Source organism: Ranitomeya imitator, chromosome 6, assembly GCF_032444005.1.
Source record: "Ranitomeya imitator isolate aRanImi1 chromosome 6, aRanImi1.pri, whole genome shotgun sequence".
In the NCBI taxonomy this organism is placed as follows: Eukaryota; Metazoa; Chordata; class Amphibia; order Anura; family Dendrobatidae; genus Ranitomeya; species Ranitomeya imitator.
The window spans coordinates 179,486,541-179,505,962 of record NC_091287.1 but is presented as its reverse complement, the minus strand read 5'-3'; the positions used below and the strand labels follow the sequence as shown (position 1 = coordinate 179,505,962).

General features: G+C 46.6%; 1 protein-coding gene across 5 annotated transcripts in view; it reads left to right on the top strand.

Moving 5' to 3' along the window:
- IKZF1 (IKAROS family zinc finger 1) overlaps positions 1-19,422 on the top strand; it is a 185,296-nt gene that overhangs the window by 152,662 nt on the left and 13,212 nt on the right. The gene's annotated exons all lie outside the window — the stretch shown is intronic.

Sequence of the window (19,422 nt, the reverse complement as noted above, 5' to 3'; positions counted from 1 at the left end):
TGAAGGGAAAGCCAGGCATAAATAGCCGAGCAGAAAGACAATCAGTGGAAGAAGCTGCAGACTGCTAAATCCAAGGAGCAGCCATTCCACTTAAAACCACCGGAGGGAGCCCAAGAGCAGAATTCACAACAGGTAACATATGCTTTCATTAACTCATTTGTCTGCCATCTCACCTTTCAAATTCTGCTTCTATACTCCCCCTGCTGGTATTTCCTGCTGATGATAGTCTCAATTGGATGTCCAGCCATAGTGCTGTAGTTTAAGCCAGTCAGCGAAAGACAAGCTAGGGTTTATCTCTTTGCAGTTTTTGTTCTTTTCCCTGTTTCTATCTTCTGTTTCTTTTTAGGAAGTAGGCAACATATTTTCTAACATTTTGTACTTAATCCTTTATTTTGTATTTCATTGTTTGTTTTACTCACTCTGGGATCTCTTTCTATTTCAGCACACTTTCCCTTTTGTAGGTAATTTACACTTTGCTTTGCCCTCCGGTTCTTTAGGAGAAATGTAAAATGCTTTATGTGACGCCCAGGAGACCGGGATACCCAGCACCGGACCAATGGAGTCTGTCTCTTGAGGGGGATGTCACGGGTGGCTTGACCCGGTGCTGTGGCCTCAGGCAATGCACAGTGTAAGGGGTATCATGAGGGGACAGGCACTTACTTGATCAGCAGCAGGTTCTCCCAGCGGTGACGATCTCGATCCTGGATAGATGGCTATTGTCCAAATGAAAGACTGAGGCACTGAAACGTTTAACCAGTTTACTTTAACATAAAAGGATTTACAACCAGTCCTGTCACTGGAGTCTGTATGGGAACTCTGAGTTACTTTGACCCTGCCGGGGTCTTCGCCTCTTATTGTGCGCAATTTCTGTGTGGCCCTGCTCTGTATGTGAACTGACTGCCGGCCCAATCTGTCCCCTCCGGGTCCTGGTTCGACGGGCAACCCGAGTCCTTTTATCGGTTTACCCCCTCTGGGAGTACCGCTGAACTCTGTGTCTGTTGCTGCATCCGACCCTAGTGAAGCTGATATCACCTCACGTTTTTCCGGTTGCTGTATTATATATAATGAATACAGCCACGGATCCGGTATCCGTCTTTGCGCCTGTTCTGGGTAGTGATTAATGCTACCCGGTTCTCACAATGTCCTTTTTCTCTATCCCTCTTCTCCTCAGGCCGGTGATTTAGGCCTGGTAACAGTCACAGGGCTGTTAGAGATTCAACTGTATGACCTCTCACTATCAGCTCCTTGGCCCAACTGCCATTTCTTCTCTCAGACCAGAATGGATCAAGGGGAGTCTCTGGAGCTCCCCCTTCTGGCCGGAGGTGGTAGTGCAGTCTTGCTATTTTAGTATTTGTACTTACTGTCAGTAACTATTTTTGTGGCAAATACCCCTAGGGGTGCCACATTCCCCCTTAGTTAAGAACAGTACTCCGGGACTGTGGGACAATAACATTTTGAAATAACAATTAATATGTACAGAGTCTTAAAAATGAAAAGTTACAAAAACCACTCAAGGAAACAAAAATAGAGTTCTGTAAAAAGTCACTTCAAATAGCGTCCATTAATACAGTTCTATCCTTGAAGGTATTAGGAACGGCACTGTACTTAGTGTCCAGGAATTTAGTTCCATTTTTCCAACGGAGTTATCAATATAAAGTCTAAAGAAAGTTCAAAAAGAGCAAAAAGCAACGTTCAAAAAGCAGTCTTTCCGGAGCTTTGATTTAGTGCCTCCGGGCTGATAAAAAGTTCAAGAATATGCAATAAGTTCATACAGACAAGTCTCTGTAGGCACTGGGCTTAAACGTTGCAGACTGATAGCAATGACTATACTACATTTTCTGTTTAACTATATACGGCATAACATATATACAATTCACATTATGAGCTTTATAGTTGGTAATCTGCATACCTGGCCGGTAATTGACCCTGGGTACTACGCTGTGATCTACGTAATAGCGGTGTCTCTTCATGTGGTGTACTACTGTCTACTGCGGATGTAGTATCTGCCCGCTCTGCTAAAGATAATTCCACGACTATGGAGTTGGCAAGTCCACCGTGAATGGGATTACTCTGACCAGGAATCTGTTCTTCCTGGCCTGGAACCTCCTGTAGTACGGGGTCAGCCTCTTCCTGTCTTGGGACTTCTGGTATTGGGTTCGGTGTTGGGTAAAAGGCCACCATGGGAACCACTACTGCACCATGGTATGTTAGTAGGGTTTTGGGAAAGTCTCCTATACAGGTGTGATACACTTCCTCTTCTTTTTCCTTTACTGGTTGAACCTGTATGGGTTGAATAACTTCTGGTTCTGGCTGGACAACGTCTGGCTCTTTCAATGCTTCCGGACATAATTTAAGATTGTCTCTTGACACTAGTACAGATGTTAAGCCTCCGTTTTTGCTAATGAGACACATTTTAGGATTATCCACTCTTGTTGGTAAAACTGTGTAGGGTACGGCTTCCCACTGATTGTCCAGTTTATTGGTTCGACGATTTCTCTTGAGCACTTGGTCACCCGGTCTTAATGGGGTCGCTAGAGCATTCTGGTTGAAAGTTCGCTCTTGTCTTTCTCTAGTTTGCTGAAGGCTTCTTTCCACACTCTCTTGCACTTGGCGATACTGCTTTTGCCGTATGATATCCCAATTGGAGTCTTGAACTTCTGCGTCTGGTTTCAGAATTCCCATTTCTAGATCGATTGGTAATTGGCCGGGTCTTGCACGCATAAGGTAAGCTGGGGTGCAGTTGGTGGAGCTCACCGGGACATGATTATACAGATCCACCAAGTCAGGCAATTTCTCTGGCCATTGATTCCTTTCTGTCTCAGGTAAAGTCTTTAGTAGGTCTATTACAATATGGTTCATCTTCTCGCATAAGCCGTTTGTTTGTGGATGATAGGCCGTCGTCCGGATCTTTTTGCAACCATACATATTACAGAATTCTCTGAAGATCTCTGATTCAAAGGCTGTACCTTGGTCGGTGAGAACCTGTTCCGGATATCCATGGGGTCTACAAAAGTACGTTTGGAACGCTTTGGCTGCTGTTTTTGCTGTCAGATCTTTTACGGGTACTACTACCAAGAAACGTGAATAATGGTCCACGATGGTCAAGGCATAGACATAGCCGGACCGGCTTGGTGTCAACTTCACGTGGTCCATGGCTACAAGTTCAAGTGGTTGTTTGGTGATTATGGGCTGCAGTGGTGCTCTTTGGTTCTTTTGATCGTTTCTTCTGAGGTTGCACGGGCCACAATTTCTGCACCACTGTTCGATTGATTTTCTCATCCCGACCCAATAAAATCTTTCTCTTAGAAGTACTTCTAACTTTTTCCAACCGAAGTGACCAGCACCATTATGGTAAGCTTCGAGGACCATCTTCACATCTTGTTTAGGCACAATAATCTGCCAAACCAATTCATGTGTTTTCGGATTGGTGTATCTTCTACAGAGCTTCCCTTGATACAGGAACATTTTGCCTCTCTCTTTCCAGAGTTGATGCGTCTCTTCTGGGGCATCCTCATAGGGATATGCACTTTGCTCAGTCAACAGTTCCTTCACCAACTTCACAGCCGGATTGCTGTCTTGGGTGTCAGCCCATCTATGGTGTGCTAACGGATTAAAATTCACCTCTTGTTGTTTCTGATAGGTACTTGACTGATGATGTTTTGCCTTGGGACGATGGAAGGCTGGTAGTTCAATTTCTTCAAGCTTCCCCGTTTCTTCTTCTACATCTTTCAAGTGTGGCATCCGGGATAGGGCATCGGCATTTCCATTCTTGCGACCTGCTCGATACTTGATTATGAAGTTGTAATTAGATAACCGGGCTATCCATCGCTGTTCTAACGCACCTAATTTGGCTGTGTCCAGGTGGGTCAACGGATTGTTGTCAGCATAGACAATAAATTCTGCGGCGGCCAGATAGTGTTTGAAACGCTCCGTCACAGCCCAAACTACTGCCAGTAGTTCCAATTTGAAGGAGCTGTAATTTTCTGAATTTCTTTCAGTAGGCCGGAGCTTTCTACTTGCAAAGGCGATGACTTTCTCCCAACCTTCTTGCTTTTGTGACAGCACCGCTCCTAGTCCCACATTACTGGCATCGGTGTAGAGGATGAAAGGTTTATGGTAATCTGGGTATGCCAGAACCTCTTCTCCGGTTAGTGCCTTCTTTAGTTGTTCAAAGGAGTCTTCCCTTTCGTCGTTCCACTGAAAAGGAGGGTTTCTGTTTGAAGGTTTCTTCGTCTGCCCTACCAAGGTGTCTTGCAAGGGTGCTGCCAACTTGGTAAATCCTTTTATAAATCTGCGATAGTAACCCACCAATCCCAGGAATTGTCTCACTTCTTTTGCGCTGGTAGGTCTTGGCCAATCCCTTATGGCGCTTATTTTCTCGGGATCTGGTGCTACTCCCTCCGAACTCACGATGTGTCCCAGGTACTGTACCTTTGGCTTGAGAAGGTGACATTTGGATGGCTTGACTTTCATGCCATACCTGGATAAGGCTTCGAACACTTCTGCCAGGTCTATTAAGTGTTGTTCGTAAGTCTTTGAGTAGACGATCACATCATCTAGGTACAGGAGGACGGTCTCGAAGTTCTTGTGTCCGAGGCAGCATTCCATCAGCCGCTGGAAGGTACCGGATGCGTTGCAGAGTCCGAACGGCATGCGATTAAATTCACATAGACCCATTGGTGTGGTGAATGCCGTCTTTTCCTTATCTCTCTCAGCCACAGGGACTTGCCAATACCCGCTTGTTAAGTCTAAGGTGGAAAAATAATTAGCAGATTTCAAAGCAGTTAAGGACTCTTCTATCCTAGGCAAGGGGTAGGCATCTTTATGGGTGATGTTATTAATCTTCCGGTAGTCTACGCACATTCTCATGGTTCCGTCCTTTTTTTTGACAATCACTAGAGGGGCCGCCCAGGGGCTACAGCTGTCTCTTATTACCCCGGCCTGTTTCATTTCCCTCAGCATATCTTTTGCACATTGATAGTGAGCGGGCGGTATGGGTCTATATCTTTCTTTTATTGGGGGATGGTCACCTGTGGGGATTGTGTGTTCTACCCCTTCTATCCGTCCGAAGTCCAATGGGTGTTTACTGAAGACTTGTTCATATTCCATCACTAGCCTATACACCCCTTGTTTTTGATGGGTAGGTGTTGAATTTATGCCCACGTGTAGCTGTTGGCACCAATCCTCCATTTCTCCATCTGAGCCATTGCCTTCCACCTGACAGGTTGGTTCTAAGGGCTCAATGGTTGTGATGGCATTGTTGTCAACAGTATATAGCTTTGCCATTGTAGCATACCTTGGCAAAGTGACCTCTTCCTCTCCACAGTTCAAAAGTCGTACCGGCACTCGTCCCCGGTGTACCTCGACTATCCCTCGTGCTGTGAGTATAGTGGGCCTGCTGTCGGTGTACACTGGTTCTATTAAGGCTTGATAATCTCTTCCCTTAGTACCAATGGCTGCTCTACACCATACCAGCATTTCTGTTTTTGGTGGGATTACAATAGACGTTGGATCACTTACCCTCACACTGCCGATTTCTCCACCTGCAACTTCTACCTGTTGCCTTAACATCAATACTTTTATTTCCCTCCGGAGAACTCTCTGCTGGCAGGATTGGGCAGTTTCAGCAATTTGCTGTAAGACAGAAATGACTTCGGAAAAGCAGTTCTCTAACACATTCATTCCTATCAATACAGTTGGTTCACAGTTCCGCCGGTCAACATCAACAACAATTATACCTTGTTTCTTCAGTTCTACTTTACCAATCTTTATGGTCATCTCCCTGAATCCTAGTTTCGGTACCAACTTACCATTACTGGCCCATATATCTAGTTCAACATCAGAGGGCCCTTTATCAATATCTGTATCAGCCCAGTACCTCTTATAAAGGATATACGGTATAGATGAAATCTGGGAACCTGTGTCCAGCAAAGCGTTGAGGGGAATTCCGTCCAGCACGATAGGGATAATGGGTCGTCCTCCGATGTACCTGTCGTGCCAGGGTGTTGGGCCTTGAAAGTTCATTCCTGCGAAGCGGCCCGCATTCCCAGGGGATTCCCGTTTAAATCACAATCTCGTGCAAAGTGGCCCGGCTGCTGGCAATGGCGGCAAATGGGCTGTCCATCCGGTTGGTAGCGGTCGCGGGGTCGTCCTCTCCATGTCGGGTATCTCCGGGGTCTCATCCATGGAACATCCTCTCTACAGTTTGCCAACTCCATCTTGTGTCCTCTCATCTCCTGCATGGTTTTAGCCATTGAAGCAACAACATCAGCTAAAGAGTCAAGCTTTTGTTGAAGAGCCTCATTAGTACTGGGCCCCAGGGGCTTAGCAATGGCCCCAGACATAGCTGATGTCACTGGCACTCCCTGTTGTTGAGGTGCCTCTGCCATGGGTTGCGCAGGATCCTGATCCCGAGGTGCCTCTGCCAGCTGGAGACGTATAGCGCTCTCCTTTAATTGGGCAAATGTCAATTCAGGGTTCTTAAAAACAAGCATGCTCACATGCCCCCGGTGAGAAGGGGTGTAGAGTCCCTCAATAAATTGATCTCTTAGCAGTTTATCTGCTCCGGTGTTAAAAATGGGTTCAGCCAGTGTAAGTGATTTAAGGGCTTCCTGCAGGTTTAAGGCAAAGTCTCTCACGCCCTCATTAGCTTTTTGTTTGCAACTAAAGAATCGTATTTTAGCTTTGCTGCTGGCCGTGGTTTCAAATGTAGCTTTTAATCCAGCAAATATGCGTTCAACAGTGCCTTTTAGATCAGCTGCCCATGCTGTGACTTCTCGCTTAGCATGGCCACTTAACTGCATCATCAGGAGACTAACACGCTGAACTTCACCCACAGGGAACATGTCAAAATGGGCCAGCATCTTTTCTCTGAAATCGTCAAGGGTATTAGGCTCACCTTCATACATTGGAAGCCATGGGCCACCCGGGGTATATGGCATCAGCACCGGCATGATGGGCGCCACTCCTTGCACCGCTGCGCTGCCGGACTCTCTATTGACACTCTGTCTTTCAGCTGCATTAGCGTTGCCGAGTGCTGCGGCGTCTCCGTGCTGCGACATACTGTGCCCCCTTAGTTAATCCGGACCCTTCCGGTCCTCCGCTTCCGTCGGGATAGTGTAGATTCGTTCCGCTGTGCAGCAGGATCGATTTTCCCCTTGCTCTGATGTCAGAGCGCTCAGCTTGGTGCCGCCCACAATGACACGCCCCCTGCTGCTCCCACCCACCGCGCTCTGTAATGGCGGATTCTGAAGTTTTTCAGTTAGACTGGGGCTCAGGTGATGGCGTAGCTCAATTAACAGTCTCGTGCCTAACGGTTATGAAGTGATTACCTCAGGGGATGGCGGCCATCTTTACTCCATTATAACCAATGGGGAAAAGTCACTTTCAATAGTTTTCAATGGGGAATGGATTTTTCTTTAATAAAGTCAATTTTCAAGATTTTTCATCCCAGTTTTCACAGTTTTGGGCTCCAATCACGGCACACAATACCCGGTATACGGGCTGGCTAGATCCTGTTCGTGACGCCAATTGTGACGCCCAGGAGACCGGGATACCCAGCACCGGACCAATGGAGTCTGTCTCTTGAGGGGGATGTCACGGGTGGCTTGACCCGGTGCTGTGGCCTCAGGCAATGCACAGTGTAGGGGTATCATGAGGGGACAGGCACTTACTTGATCAGCAGCAGGTTCTCCCAGCGGTGACGATCTCGATCCTGGATAGATGGCTATTGTCCAAATGAAAGACTGAGGCACTGAAACGTTTAACCAGTTTACTTTAACATAAAAGGATTTACAACCAGTCCTGTCACCGGAGTCTGTATGGGAACTCTGAGTTACTTTGACCCTGCCGGGGTCTTCGCCTCTTATTGTGCGCAATTTCTGTGTGGCCCTGCTGCTGTATGTGAACTGACTGCCGGCCCAATCTGTCCCCTCTGGGTCCTGGTTCGACGGGCAACCCGAGTCCTTTTATCGGTTTACCCCCTCTGGGAGTACCGCTGAACTCTGTGTCTGTTGCTGCATCCGACCCTAGTGAAGCTGATATCACCTCACGTTTTTCCGGTTGCTGTATTATATATAATGAATACAGCCACGGATCCGGTATCCGTCTTTGCGCCTGTTCTGGGTAGTGATTAATGCTACCCGGTTCTCACAATGTCCTTTTTCTCTATCCCTCTTCTCCTCAGGCCGGTGATTTAGGCCTGGTAACAGTCACAGGGCTGTTAGAGATTCAACTGTATGACCTCTCACTATCAGCTCCTTGGCCCAACTGCCATTTCTTCTCTCAGACCAGAATGGATCAAGGGGAGTCTCTGGAGCTCCCCCTTCTGGCCGGAGGTGGTAGTGCAGTCTTGCTATTTTAGTATTTGTACTTACTGTCAGTAACTATTTTTGTGGCAAATACCCCTAGGGGTGCCACATTTTACGACTTTTCAGGCAGCAAAGGTCTGAGTTGCCATCATGTAGTCTGTGGTTAGGGCTATTTCAGCTCACGTATTAATCACTATGGACTTCGGGGTCAAGATCTTTCATCTGCACAGGAACCGGCAGGGTCAGTTGCAGTTTGTAGTGTGTTACCCATTTTCCCAAGTGAGTTGCTAGACAATCTTAACATTTGTTTAATGGTACAGCATGGGTCCAGGTTTCAGGAATGGCTGGTACAGATAGGTTGGACCAGTCATTCCTATGCCCCAATCTAACAGGTGCAGCTCTTTTAAAAAGGCAGGTGAGATGCTCACAAGTATTTTTGTGTAGAGGTGGAAACACCTCTAAGAATTGTATCTGTGAGTGAAAAGTGGTAAAATCTTTTGATGTTGGTCTCTCTGACAGGACCTGAGAGACTGAGACTTCACTGTACTGTTAAACAGGTGAAACCGTACTGATATTACATGAACTGCCTATTTTCTTCTATTTGGTTCTGTTTACCTTTATGCTGAAGGAAAAGCTTCTTTGTTTTTTTCATTTTGGGCTGAAAGTTTATGAAGTTTTAATAAATTTTTCTTTTTGAGCCAAGAAACCGCGTGCCTGTGTGATCGCTACCAACTGTCAAAGAGCTGATTCTCTACAATTGGTGCTTGGATTGTGAGAAGTGAATCCCAAGGATTCAAAGACTGTATGTCCTGGAAGAAGGCAGCTGCAGTGCTGCAAGCATTGTTGGACAAAATGGAGGCACGTGTTAAACAGCTGGTCCAAGCCAATATCCAGCAGCAGCGACAACAGACCCAGTTGGAGACCAACAAACTCTTGGTGCAGCAATTTTAGCTGCAGCTACAACTACGGAAAATGATAAGAGGGGCATTGCAAAGATGATGATGTTGTTCAAGAGGGTGGCAGACCAGGAGAAATAGCCTCTGGTGCAATAGGTGGAGGTTCTTTCTGAGGAACCACAGAAGGCATATTATGATTTGACCCTATAGGACACCTCCTGCACTTGGTGCAAAAATGACTGCAGCCTGAGACTTGTTCCCTAGTACAGATAATGGAGCAAGTTGTAATGGACTGGTGGACAGGTATCTGGCGGTCAAAAATTCCCTGGGGAATCAAGGGGGTTTAAGGTCACCTTATTGGGGTTTCCAAAGGAGGTTGACGCCCAAAAGAATGAGACTAAAAATTCACCTTAGGGGCCTCCAAAGTTCCAGCAGGGTTCAGAGCCGGGTTCAAGGGGTACATCTCGGGATGTTATCTGTTGGAGGTGTCATGCCCCTGGTCATATAGCTGCCCGTTGTCCCATGACCTCCAAGCCCATGTACTCCAGGCTAGGTTGGTGCTGCTCCCATTTTGCCTACCCTGCATGTAGTGCTGCAGTTCATCCTGGCAAAGGGCCTCAAGCATGCCAAGTGTTGGTAAATGGGGTACAAGTGACTGGATTCCTGGATGCTGAGAGTTTGGTAATCCTGGTAAGGGCCATGCTTCTACATCTGACAGTCACCGGAAGGTGGTGGGCATCAGGTATATCCATGGAGACACCAAGAACTTTTCTGTGGCCTGGTTCGATATAGACACAGACTTTGGATCCATGTCCTATGAAGTGGGAGTGGTCAAGGACTTAGTACAACTAGTGATTACCGGAGGAGACTTTCCTTTATTTTGAGACATTTGTTTGAAGTGGTATTATTGGGTGATTCCGCTGGCAACCAGGTCCCGTTTATAGAAACCTCATCAGAGTCCACGGCCTGCAAGTTTCCATTTTCTGGGCTCATTGGCAATGGGGATGAGGAAGCATGCCCTGTAAGCAATGTCCCTGTGCTAGAGTTGTTCAAAGGAAATGTTGAAACTGCCCAACACAGGGACTTAATGCTAAATGGTGTTCTTCAGGAGGTGGGTGCTGATAATCATGGTAAGCATAAGGCTTGGCTGTGTCGGGGTATAAAGGTGAGGGGCTGGGAAGAGCACCTTCTAAGTGCACAAGAGGCATAATTCAGGGGCGATAGTCGGTTCACTCAAGTGAACCAGTTTGAACCTGGGAATCAGGTGCGAGAGTTGGTACCCAGAGTGGAGGGTAAGTTCATCGCTAAGTGGCATGGGCCCTATAAAGGGGTGGAAAGGGTCAGTGAGGGCTACTATAGAGTTCACCATCCAGGGAATGTGGATGCCTTTGTTGGTTTGCAGAATGTGCCCAGCCCCCAGCTTTAGGCGGAGGCATATGGAAGGTTGCATCTGGACGAGTTCTACATGTAGTGTTTCCTTCTTTGGTATATTCCATAAAATACCATGTTTATTCTGCATGTAGTGTATGTGTCATTGAGGTGCCTGGCCTCAGATTTGAAACCTGGAAAGACGGCTCCATAACAGTTAGTGCATTCTGACATTTGCAGATGACTTTAAAAAGGCAGCTGAGCTGCTCACAAATGTCTGGGTGTAGAGGTGGAAACAACTTTGGGAATTGTATTTGTGAGATGTGGTCTCTCCGACAGCACCTGAGAGACTGAGATTGGACTGTACTGTTAAGTGGGTGAACCCCAACTGTTATTTCATGAACTGACTCTTTTCTCCTGTTTTGTTCGGTTTGTCTTTATGCTAAAGGAAAAGTTTTTTTTTTCATTTTGGGCTTGAAGTTTATGAAGTTTTAATAAACTTTACTTTTTGAGCCAAGAAATTGTGTGCCTGTGTGAATGCTGCAGACTGCCAAAGAGCTAATTCTCTACCGTTACCATAGTAAGGTGCTGATAGGGCCCTAGTGTGCCACTGTGTGCCTCAAGTTTATAAAGAAGCATTAAAATCCATTTGGTGTTTGAGATAAAATAAATTGGGGCATGCTTCACTAAAATTGCCAAATTAAAGGAAACCTGTCACCCCCAAAATCAAGCCCACCAGCATCAGGGGCTTATCTACTCCATTCTGGAATGCTGTAGATAAGCCCCCGATGTATCATGAAAGATAAGAAAAAGAGGTTAGATTATACTCACCCAGGGGCGTTCCCGCTGCGGTGAGCTTCGCGGTCCGGTCTGGAGCCTCCCATCTTCTTACGATGGCGTCCTCTTCTTGTCTTCACCCTCCGGCGCAGGCATACTCTGTCTACCCTGTTGAGGGCAGAGCAAAGTACTGCAGTGCGCAGGTGCCGGCCTCTCTGACCTTTTCCCGCGCCTGAGCACTGCAGTACTTTGCTCCGCCCTCAACAGGGCAGACAAAGTACGCCTGCGCCAGAGCTGCAGCCTCAAGACAAGAAGAGGACGTCACTGTAAGAAGATGGGAGGCCCCGGACCGGATCGCGACGCCTATCGGACTGGACCGCAGCGGGACCGACCCTGGGTGAGTATAATCTAACCTCTTTATCTTATCTTTCATGATACATTTGGGGCTTATCTACAACATTCCAGAATGCTGTAGATACCCTATTTTTCTGTCTTTAAGACGCATTTTTGTTCCCCCAAATTTTGTGGGAAAGTGGGGGGTTGCGTCTTATAATCCGAATCTGTGTGCTGTGCTGTAGAGGAGGGGGAGCAGCTCTGGAGTGGTGTCAGGGGGCTGGAGTGGGCTGGCTGCCGAGACAGCAGAAGATCCTGTGCTCCCGCTCATTAGCCTCATGTAATATTCACTGCACCTGCTGTCCATCACCTCGGTGCTGAAGCTGCCCAAGTTGATTCACAGGGAAGCAGCGAATATTACATGTGCCTGCATCTCCCCCCTCCCATCATGGATATGGCCCCGTCACTCTTATATGCCCCCCCTGTGCTGCTGGCAGGCACATGACCCCCCCTGTGCTGCTGGCAGGCACATGATAAAGTAACACTTAACTCACCTCCTTGGTTGTGCTTCCTGTGTCTGTGCGGACATCTGATCATGTGATCGGCACAGCACATTGATGACATCACTGTGTGCCCAGGTCACATGATCCGATGCCTGGGAAACAGGAAACACAACCGAGGAGCTGTGAGCACGGAGCCATCATCTGAAGGTGAGTTAAGTGTTTGTTATTTTATCATGTGTCTGCCAGCAGCACAGGGGGGACATGTGTCTTCCAGCAGCACAGGGGGCATGTGTCTTCCAGCAGCACAGGGGGGCATGTGTCTTCTAGCAGCACGGGGGGCAGGGGGGCATGTGTCTTCCAGCAGCACAGGAGGGGGCATGTGTCTTCCAGCAGAACAGGAGGGGGCATGTGTCTTCCAGCAGCACAGGGGGGCATGTGTCTTCCAGCAGCACGGAGGGGGGCATGTGTCTTCCAGCAGCACAGGGGGGCATGTGTCTTCCAGCAGCACAGGGGGGGCGCATGTGTCTTCCAGCAGCACAGGGGGGGCATGTCTTCCAGCAGCACAGGAAGGGGCATCTGTCTTCCAGCAGCACAGGAGGGGGCATGTCTTCCAGCAGCACAGGAAGGGGCATGTGTCTTCCAGCAGCACAGGAGGGGGCATGTCTTCCAGCATCACAGGGGGGGCATGTGTCTTCCAGCAGCACAGGGGGGCATGTGTCTTCCAGCAGCACAATTGGGGTATGTGTCTTCCAGCATCACAGGGGGGGCATGTGTCTTCCAGCAGCACAGGGGGGCATGTGTCTTCCAGCAGCACAGGAGGGGGCATGTGTCTTCCAGCAGCACAGGGGGGCATGTGTCTTCTAGCAGCACGGGGGGCAGGGGGGCATGTGTCTTCCAGCAGCACAGGAGGGGGCATGTGTCTTCCAGCAGCACAGGAGGGGGCATGTGTCTTCCAGCAGCACAGGGGGGCATGTGTCTTCCAGCAGCACGGAGGGGGGCATGTGTCTTCCAGCAGCACAGGGGGGGCATGTGTCTTCCAGCAGCACAGGGGGGCATGTGTCTTCCAGCAGCACAGGGGGGGCATGTCTTCCAGCAGCACAGGAAGGGGCATCTGTCTTCCAGCAGCACAGGAGGGGGCATGTCTTCCAGCAGCACAGGAAGGGGCATGTGTCTTCCAGCAGCACAGGAGGGGGCATGTCTTCCAGCATCACAGGGGGGCATGTGTCTTCCAGCAGCACAGGGGGGCATGTGTCTTCCAGCAGCACAATTGGGGTATGTGTCTTCCAGCATCACAGGGGGGGCATGTGTCTTCCAGCAGCACAGGGGGGCATGTGTCTTCCAGCAGCACAGGGGGGCATGTGTCTTCCAGCAGCACAATTGGGGTATGTGTCTGCCAGCAGCACAGGGGGGGCATGTGTCTGCCAGCAGCACAGGGGGGGCATGTGTCTGCCAGCAGCACGGGGGGGCATGTGTCTGCCAGCAGTACAGGGGGGGTATGTGTCTTCCAGCAGCACAGGGTGGAGATGTGTCTTCCAGCAGCACAGGGGGGGGCATGTGTCTTCCAGCAGCTCAGCGGGGGCATGTGTCTGCCAGCAGCACTGGGGGCATGTGTCTTCCAGCAGCACAGGGGGGCATATAGTGACCTGGGGGCCTGTACCTGCCAGCAGCACTGGGGGACATATTGTAACCGGGGGGCATGTCCCTGCCAGCAGCACATGGGGACATATTGTGACCAGGGGGGCATGTGCCTGCCATCACAGGGGGAGCATATAGTGACCCGGGGGCATGTACCTGCCAACAGCACAAGGGGGCATATAGTGACCCGGGGGAGGGCATGTTTCTGCCAGCAGCACAGGGGGCATGTGCCTGACAGCAGCACAGGGGGGCATGTGCCAGCACAAGGATGGGGGTTATATAGATACTAGGGTGAGGGACATATGATTTGTAAGACGGACACTGGTATTATAAGACAGACCCCCATTTAACATAAAAAAAATATTTTTTTCTCTTTTTCTTCACCAAATTTGTGGGTGTGTCTTATGGTCCGGTGTCGTCTTATAGTCTGAAAAATACGGTAAGCTCCTGATGCTGGTGGGTTTAGCTCATTGTCGATTTTGGGGGTGACAGGTTCCCTTTAAGGAGATTCTGTACTCTAGTAGAATTTGAGGCCTAAATGAAGCTCTATGGAAAATTACAAAAAAAGTTTTTTCTTTTTAAATTCTACTTTCCAAGCTTTGCTTGACAGCTGGGTATTAATGCTTTGATCGATTCTATTGTTGACCATGATAGATATGCCAAAGGGAGTCCAAATCCTGGAGGATCATCTCCAATTGTTCCTCAACTCTATTTTGGTGTGGCGTAGACAGTACCCTTTTATAGCAGATTCATTAACTAGTTCAGGACCAGACCATTTAAACCCATTCCTGACCAGGCACATTTTTTCTTGTTTAGATATTTATTAAAAAAAATTAGTATCTTATTATAGATGGAGCTTAATTTTTATGTTATTTTCATACTCACTGTTATTTTTTGCTGATGTCAGGCAATATCGGTGGGAAAAGTGTCTAATTTTCACATTTTTAAGACCACAAAGGACCACTGAAATACATACTAAAATTTGTAATTTTGCAAAATATGTGACTTCTCTAAAAAGTCGCAAAAACAGTTAAAGATAGGAAAAATACATTTTTTTGTTGGTGCAATATTCATGATCTGTGTGCACAATTTTGAATAATTTAGTGAAAAAATGACAACGAATACCTGAAGACAAAAAAGAAAGACCAAAAAATTTTGCAAATGATGAATTGGGCCTAAGTGTTCTCCATTTTATCCAGTGGAAATCAAAGTTAAAATTTCCTTTCTGATCGAAGGTGACATTCAGAATGAATTAACAAAAACTTATCTAAGGCTAAGTTCACTCTAGGCTTTTTGCTGCGTGTTTTTTATACTTTTTTATGCTGATTTTCAGCTGCATTTTTCAGTACCAGCAAAACCTATGAGACTTCAGAAATCTCATGCCCACACATTGATTTTTTGTTGACGGTATTTTGTGCTTTGCATGGTTTTTTGGACATAGAGCATGTTACTTCTTTCAGTGTTTTTCACTCATTGCAATGAAAGGGTGATAAAAAAAAGGAAGAACGACAATATATGAAATCCATTTATTTGGGGGATTTTTCCAGGTTTACCATCTTGTTTAGGTCACCTATGATGGCCATTTGGATTAGTACAGTTTACAGTGTGAGATTGAACAATGCCTGTGGCTGACCGAGGTGTGAGATTGCACAATACGTGAGCAAATCAATGGCAGTCCAAAGTGCGAAAGTTAACTAGTGTCCTATAAACTCAATGCACTGCCAGTGTCTTGGGTAAATTATTCCATATCAATTCACCTCCCTCAGAACATATGTCTTGTTTTGGTGACCTGTGTTCATGGTTCTGTAGTGGAAGCAAAGCTGAATTTTGGGATCCTGAAAAATGCACCAAAAACCGCACCACAAACGCACCCAAACGTGAAATTTTTGATGCTGCTTCTTTTCTGTAAGAGTGCAAAAAAAAAAATTCAGCAAAAATGCCTAGTGTAAACTTAGTCTAAGACTTTTTCTTTAACCCATTTCCGACATTGGGCATACATTTACGCCGATGTCAGATTCCCTCCTTATGACATGGGCTCACATCTGTCCCGATACATTTCATCTGTTTTGAACAGCTGACATGTGCCCAGAACAGCCGCAAATGGAATCTCGATCCACCCACGACTATTAAATGCCGCTGTCAAATGCTGACAGCGGAATATGTAACTCGCGCTTCCGGTCATCGAACCGTAAATCCGCCCACCGGTGACCCCGTCACGTTATCCCAGGTCACCGGTTCGTTGGCATGACAACCAGAGGTCTCCTGGAGACCTCTATGGTTGTCACTGCAGGCTTGCTGTGAGCGCCGCCTGTGGCCGGCGCTAATACCAAGTGAGTAATTTTACTACATAGAGGCGATCTGATCATTGCCTCTATGTAGCACATCCGATCAGGTTGTGGGAGCTTCTAGTCTCCCATGGAGACTATTGAAGCATGCCAAAAGTTAAAAAAAAAATTAAAAATATAAAAAATATATAAAAGTTCAAATCACCCCCCTTTCACGTTATTCAAAATAAAACAATAAAAAAAATCAAACATACACATATTTGGTAGCAGTGTGTTCAGAATTGCTAAGCAAGAAAAAAAGTCAACATGCCAGAATTACCTTTTTTTGGTTGCCGCGACATTGCATTAAAATGCAATAACGGGTACTCAAAAGATCGGATCTCCATCAAAATGGTATCGTTAAAATCATCAGCTCGGCAGGCAAAAAATAAGCCCTCACCCAACCCGAGATAACGAAAATTGGAGACGCTACATGTACTGGAAAATGGTGCAAATTTTTTTAGAATAAAGTTTAGATTTTTTTTTCACCACTTAGATAAAAAAGAACCTAGACATGTTTGGTGTCTATAAACTCATAATGATCTGGAGAATCATATCGGCAGGTCAGTGTTAGCATTTAGCGAACCTAGTAAAAAAAAGTCAAGCAAAAAACAAGTGTGGGATTGCACTTTTTTTCCTATTTTGCCGCACTTGGAATTTTTTTCCCATTTTCTAGTTCACAGCATGGTAAACCAATGGTGTCATTCAAAAGTACCCGCAAAAAATAAGCCCTCACATGGCCATTTTGACCAAGGAGAGAAGAGCAAAAAATGAAAATGCAAAACCAAAAATACCTCTGGTCATCAAGGGGGTAAGTCACCAACTGTTCCTGCTAAAACTAGTTCCTGAAGTGGCTAATCAGCTGATTTTCTGCAATTTTTTTGTAATTTCCAGAGATTTTATATGGAAAAAGCTTGGTACAATATACACTGCTCAAAAAATAAAGGGAACACTTAAACAACAGAATATAACTCCCAAGTAAATCAAACTTCTGTGAAATCAAACTGTCCACTTAGGAAGCAACACTGTTTGACAATCAATTTCACATGCTGTTGTGCAAATGGAATAGACAACAGATGGAAATTATTGGCAATTATTAAGACACACTCAATAAAGGAGTGGTTCTGCGGGTGGAGACCACAGACCACATCTCAGTGCCAATGCTTCCTGGCTGATGTTTTGGTCACTTTTGAATGTTGGTTGTGCTTTCACACTCGTGGTAGCATGAGACATACTGTACAACCCACACACAGTAGAGCTCATCCAGGATGTCACATCAGTGCGAGCTGTGGCAAGGTTTGCTGTGTCTGTCAGCATAGTGTCCAGAGGCTGGATGTGCTACAAGGAGACAGGCCAGTACACCAGGAGATGTGGAGGGGGCCGTAGGAGGGCAACAACCCAGCAGCAGGACCGCTACCTCAGCCTTTGTGCAAGGAGGAACAGGAGGAGCACTGCCAGAGCCTGCAAAATGACCTCCAGCAGGCCACAAATGTGCATGTGTCTGCACAAACGGTTAGAAACCGACTCCATGAGGATAGTCTGGGTGCCCGACGTTCACAGATGGGGGTTGTGCTCACAGCCCAACAACATGCAGGACTCTTGGCACTTGCCACAGAACACCAGGACTGGCAAATTCGCCACTGGCGCCCTGTGCTCTTCACAAATGAAAGCAGGTTCACACTGAGCACATGTGACAGAGTCTGTAGATGTTGTGGAGAGCGATCTGCTGCCTGCAACATCCTTCAGCATGACCGGTTTGGCAGTGGGTCAGTAATGGTGTGGGGAGGCATTTCTCAGACCCAGTGGAGATCCTCAGACCCAGACATCTTGTGGAACCATATGCTGGTGCGGTTGGCCCTGGGTTCCTCCTAATGCATGACAATGCCAGACCTCATGTGGCTGGAGTGTGATGAAGGCATTGAAGCTATGGACTGGCCCGCCCATTCCCCAGACCTGACTCTGTTTGAACACATCTGGGACATCCTGTCTCGCACCATCCAACAACGTCACGATGCACCACAGACTGTTGAGGAGTTCGATGCTTCAGTCCAGGTCTGGGAGGAGATCCCTCAGGAGACCATCCGCCGCCTCATCAGGAGCATGCCCAGGCGTTGCAGGAAGGTCATACAGGCACATGGAGGCCACACACACTGCTGAGCAATATTTCCTTGTCTTGAGGTATTTCCACTGAAGTTGGATCAGCCTGTAACTTCATTTTCCACTTTGATTTTGAGCATCATTCCAACTCCAGAAATCCATGGGATATTAGTTGTCATTTAGATTGAGCATTTTTAGATTTTATTGTTCCAACACATTCCACTATGTAATGAATAAAGATTTACAACTGGAATATTTCATTCAGTGATATCTAGGATGTGGGATTTCAGTGTTCCCTTTATTTTTTTGAACACTGTAGTTTATCGAGTTATATTATGCATCCAAAAGGGATTGTCTTAATTTGAAAAATCTGTGTAGCTTAGTCTAAAATAAAAATATATAAAATTTACTTTTAGAACTGAACTAAAAACGATTTCCCTATCTCAGTTATCATCGAGTACCGGAAACTTTACTTTTGCTTTGACAGCATGTGATCAGTGCTGCTTGCCAAGGGAGCTGGGTGACAGGACTATTTCAGTAATAAAGCCACCCCCCTCTCAGCACATATTTGGACCCTGTAAGCACCAAGAACATATAAATCCTCCTAGACACACACACTTCAATGACAGTTCTAGAAGTTTGGAAGCGCTTCTTATTTTTCCATGCTATCTATTTCCACATCAATTATTGTACCATGATCATTAACTCGAAAGAAAAATTAAACGAATTACATAATAGAGTGACTTCAAACCTTTTTTTGGAAGGTGGCACATTAAAAACTTTTTGCCCGTAGAATACATGCAATTCCAGAATACTGTAGGTATAGAATGTGTAGCTCTAACTGATGAAACTTGTAAGAGGAAGACTGTAGTAGTGCTAATTCACTGCTGATACTCCTTGGGAAGGCTTTTACTTTTCTAAACATACAGTCATGGGCTATGAGTTTTGTGAGCTCTTGAGACTATTAATTCAAAACCCCATGATAATATCCTGCAAGGATAATGGATAATGTCCCTCAGCGCAGTGTTGCCTGTTCATTTTTATTTCACCCTCTCAATCTCCTCCCTGATTTGGCCGCTTAAGGGACAGACAGGTAATGGAGAAGAAATTGAAAGGGAAAATACATGGGAAAATGTAAATGAAAAGAAGTTATTATAACTGCTATAATGAAGTGCCTTTC